Source organism: Mus caroli, chromosome 12 (assembly GCF_900094665.2).
Source record: "Mus caroli chromosome 12, CAROLI_EIJ_v1.1, whole genome shotgun sequence".
Lineage (NCBI taxonomy): Eukaryota > Metazoa > Chordata > Mammalia > Rodentia > Muridae > Mus > Mus caroli.
In genome coordinates this window covers 29890578-29895686 of record NC_034581.1, presented here as the reverse complement: position 1 = coordinate 29895686, position 5109 = coordinate 29890578, and the positions used below count along the sequence as shown (strand labels likewise).

Below are 5109 nucleotides of genomic sequence, written 5' to 3'. Positions count from 1 at the left end.
AGGAGAGAACTGGCATCAGGCTATATAATCCAGGACAAAGATCCATTTGAGAAAGCACTATTAATATTTAATAATCAGATAGGGTTTTAGTCTGAAAGTATTTTTAGGATCTTAGGCTCTCTCTCTCTCTCTCTCTCTCTCTCTCTCTCTCTCTCTCCTAAACTATAAGAGTATCTTGTCATTACTGGCTGATTTATCTTTGAAGAAGTCAGAAATTACCATAAAAGACCAAACTAAAAATGCCGAATTCTGGAAAGGGACCATGTAATGTCATTGAACTTCAAATGAACCAGAACAAAATATGAGAGCCTAATCAATCGTGGATTGTTAGTTCTTGTTCTTTAAATTATGGCACACTCTTTCGACAACCCTCCACTCTGTGACCACAGTGAGTTGCTGCTTCCATTCACTATATGTGTTGGAATGTGAGCTCTGGTCTTTCCAAACAGATCTAGTCCAGGTATGAACGTTTATTTTATTTATTCAAATGTGTGTATGTTAGCTGACCTCTGACTATTTTTTCAAACATTAACTAGCAACTGCCTGGCCACTTTACTGTCTCCAGGAGTAAAAAGACTGCACTCTGTCTCTAAGAAAACTTCTATCATTAGAAATAATTTAGTTTTACGTCAGGCAGAAATAGACCGAAGAGCTGTCTAGGTTGATACATTTTGTATCCTCTGACGCTACATATAATTTCCTTCTATTAATAACACATAATTATTTCATCTGAAATAACTAAATAAGAATTAACTGATTATTCTAAGTCTCCATGTTTTTATTCAACTGGCCTGACTAATATACCTTCCACATCTTAGACCTTGTCTTTGGCACATGTACTAAGAGAAAAGAATAGAACCATCTTTTTGAGTTAGCTGCTTATTGGGATGCATAAGAGCATCAAATGACAATAAGACTACAGTTGTGGCAAGACAGCTCTTATTTTGAAAGTACAATGTCATGGCTCCCGCTATAGACCAAATGAATTAGGGAAAGTTTTCTGGAGTTGGTAGTAATTAAGATAAATCTGTAGGATAAGAATAGAAAAGTGAAGCGGCATAAACTCAAGCAAGAGAAGATGAAGAGCTGTAGAGCTTCGGTTCAGCTTGACTGGGGAAAAAAAAAAGGTTTTGCATTAAGAATCCATTTGTAAAATAATGAAAGCGGCCTGTACCATATTTAAAAGGGACCTACAATAATAACAGGGTGGAATGGATTTTTTAAGTGGGTGTGATAATAATATAAAGCCTGCAAGAATGGCGCCAACCCCAGCAGGAAGAAGAATGAGACAGAATAGTTTGAAAATGGCTTGACTTTCAGTTACTTGAAGACAGATAAGGGTCTCTCGAAGGTCCCATCAGTACAAATCAAGTCAGCCAAGGTGCAAGTCACCTGAAGAAACAGTCGTAAGTCACCGTGTGCATTTATTTTCCCTACCACAGTCCAGAAAGGAGGACTGAATCACTTCTGAATCCAGGGCTTTGCCTGCAGGAATGATAGATAGCAGGCCATTTTCAGTGGGTCAAGAGCAACATCGCGTTTACTCAGCACTGAAATGCAGTTAGGGCACGAGGAGCTGGGTGGCTTCCAGAATTATGAAATCAAACGTTTGGCAACAAAATTAATCAAATGAACAAATGTCTTTTGGGGTCTTTTTTTTTTCTTATCTCGGCTTGCATGAAGCCAACATTAGGTTATTCAGAACTTCACCTCATCCCGCGCACTTTGTCTCACGTGATAAAAATCATTAATATTAGGTACATATACATTTAGGTATTCTGGAGTTCATCATTTTATCCCTGAAACCCAATACAAATTGATACCTGAATCATCAGATTTGCTTTGCAAACTGTCATCTCACCAGGGAAGTCTGTGAGTTCGTTTATAATTTTCAAATATTAAATCTTAACTTCCTGAAATTGCTCTTCGCTTAAATCGGCTTCTTTTGTCAGCTGAGCTCAAAGCATGCTGCCCAACTAGACTTAACTAGGTTTTCCTCTCTTAGCTCTGGATTTCATTATTCAGTAATCCTGAATAAATGGAAGAGCCCACCCATTCTGTCACAATCTCCATAGTGGAGAGGGATACGAGTTATTTTCATTTCTTTAGCCATGGCATCCTGTTATGACTTCTAAAGCACAATCCTAAAACATGATTTTGAATAAGAGCTCTAAATTACCATTTTGCAATAGCAACAGCAATAGCAATTTAGTTTTAATATAACAGAAAACTTGGATCAGAAACCCAAAGTTTAGTCCCTAGTTTGGAAGTAACTACATATTTTATATTGAATAAGTCAAACCTAAATATTCTCCAGTTCTTCCTGATTGAGATAACTTGCATAGAGCAGGTCTCTTCTGTTTCTTTCCTATGCGTTTGATTGTGTTTAATGCAAATATAGTGTGTGGAAGGGCACTGTAAATAAAAGATCAGAGCAACAGAATATATCTTATCATGAAGTCATGGCATCTAAACCTTTGAATAGGCTCCATAAGCACCCTCATCGTGACAGCTACTGCTATCATGACAGAGTATTCATCCCAGGTCTGTGTGTTCCTGTCCTTATGCTAGACACCGAGATATAGCAAATGAATTAAGCAGACATGGTCTGGCTGAACGCCTAGTAGCACAGTAGATAAAAAGAGAAACTGGTTTCCCACACGTAACTGTTCTTTCAAAGGAAGCGTTTATCGGCTTTTCCTTCAGCATGATTCATGATGTGCAGTACTCTGTACACTTGTGGATTAAGAAGGAATAACTGAGAACTGCATGGACAAATTAAGTCAGTCAGTGCCACCTGCAGTTGGAACAATGACATAAAGCCTGCCACTTCTTAATGGGAAAATCACATAGAAACTTAAATGAAGGAAGTCAGCAAAGGTATCAAACACTGGGTACTTACTAAATACACTTTGGAATGAGGAGGAATAAGAAAAAAATTCAGTATCTTTATAGTTTTATTCTCTAGATAAATACTATAGTTATTAGTACAAATTTAAGTCCAGAAATCTATTATCTATGTATTTTTATTTATTATTTTTTAAAAATTAGTATAAAAAAACAGTTTCCTTATTAGAAGTTGCACACATTTTATACCATATGTTGCTGATGTTAGTCCTCCTCAATTCTCTACATTGTCTTCCTTCCTCTCTTCTAACTAGCCACTTCACTTTTTATTTTACACAGAGAGAAACATAACGGCAAACAAAAGACACACTGATTGGCATTAAAGAACATAGTCTACCACCTGAAGATAGTGACTACTGTAATGTTTCAAAGATACCTTGAAAGGAATTGGAGCTTTCCTCGCTGCCCAGAGACGGGTCCACATCAGAACTTAAAGGGAAGCTTACACCTTGTCAGGAGCCCTCGACTGTCCAACGGATGGAGGACGATATCCTCAGATTCCTTACCGAAGGAACCCACTTCGGAGGCACCAACCCTGACTCTCAGAAAGAGCAGTACACCTACAAAAGAAAAAGTAACTGTATGGACATCATAAACGTGAAGAGGACCTGAGAGAAGCTATTGCTTGCAGTTTGAGCTGTAGTTGCCATTGAGAGCCCTGCTGATCCCAGCGTCATCTCCTCTAACAACTGGGACAGCAATCTGTGCCTGCCACCACTGGCACCACTGCTAACTGCTGGCTGTGTCACTCCTGGGACCTTCACTAACCAGATCCAAATAGTCTTCAGGGAGCCGCAGCTTCTGGCGGTGACTGTTCCCAGGGCTGACCACCAGCCTCTCATAGAAGCATCTTACGTCAAGATGCCTTTGCTCTGTGTTACATAGACTCTCCTCCGTGGTATATGGACATTGTCATCTCTTGCAACAACAAGGGAGCTCACCCGATGGGCCTGACAAGGTGAATGCTGGCCTAGGAAGTACTCCGCATATGTGACACTGTCTCCGGTGAGCACTTGTGGGATGTTGCACTTGATCTCTTCTTCCAGAAGGGGTGGAGGAGGAGGAGCAGGCTGCTGCTGAGAAGGCTGTGACCAAGGAGGGATTTCAGGACAAATAGACAATGCTAGCTCCTGAGTTCACTGCTGCTCAACCTGAGGTGGCCGACTGGTCTGAGGATATGCAGGTACCTTTTGTGCCCATCCAGCAGTTCCTGGCAGAAGACTGGAGTGCTCAGCCGGCCACTGAGGACTGGTCAGCCGCTCCCCCAGCGCAGGCCACCGAGTGGGTTGGAGCCACCACTGAATGGTCCTGAGCTCCTCTGCAGACACCTAAGCAAAGGGAAAAAGTGGAAGGAAAATAAAGTTCCTAAAAGCTGTCAACAAAAGAAGCAGGAAACAAAGAGCAGTTAAAATATGGCTGTGTGAACTCATTCATTTATAAGCTTTAGATATGGTGAACTGATACATTTACAATGTTTTAGATATAGTGAACTGATACATTTATAAGCTTTAAATATAGTGAACTGATGCATTTATAATGCTTTAGATATGGTGAACTGATACATTTATAATGCTTTGGATCCATACCTTGACATCATTTTTTCTTCAAATGATGATGATAAAAATAAAAGTATGTTGATATGATATAAAGATATAATAGGTAAAATACTTAACTCTTAAATAGAAAATAATGAGGAAAGTATATGAAAATTATAAAATGTCACTCATCACCCAGAATATGAAAGCTGGACATGAAGGGACTCAGTCATGGGGAACACTCACCCATTACCTCTCCACATGCTGAGTCTTCTTCCCTTCTACAATTACCATTTTCAGGTAGATACATACTAATTTATGTTAATTACTCTGTATTTCTTTGTGTTAATTACTTTAAATTTCAGAGTTTAATCTCCCTGTGTATATACGCACTAAGAATTCTGGGGCTTTTTTTGGTTTTGGTTTTTTTGGTTTGGTTTGGTTTGGTTTGGTTTGGTTTGGTTTGGTTTGGTTTGGTTTGGTTTGGTTTGGTTTGGTTTGGTTTGGTTTGGTTTGGTTTGGTTTGGTTTGGTTTGGTTTGGTTTGGTTTGGTTTGGTTTTTTGAGATAGGGTTTCTCTGTATAACCTTGGCTGTCCTGGAACTCACTCTGTAGACCAGGCTGGCCTCGAACTCAGAAATCCACCTGCCTCTGCCTCCCAAGTGCTG

General features: G+C 39.6%; 1 pseudogene; it reads left to right on the top strand.

The window, feature by feature from the left end:
- The first annotated feature begins 3313 nt into the window (after positions 1–3313).
- LOC110307324 lies at positions 3314–4219 on the top strand (annotated as a pseudogene).
- The last annotated feature ends 890 nt before the right edge of the window (positions 4220–5109 follow it).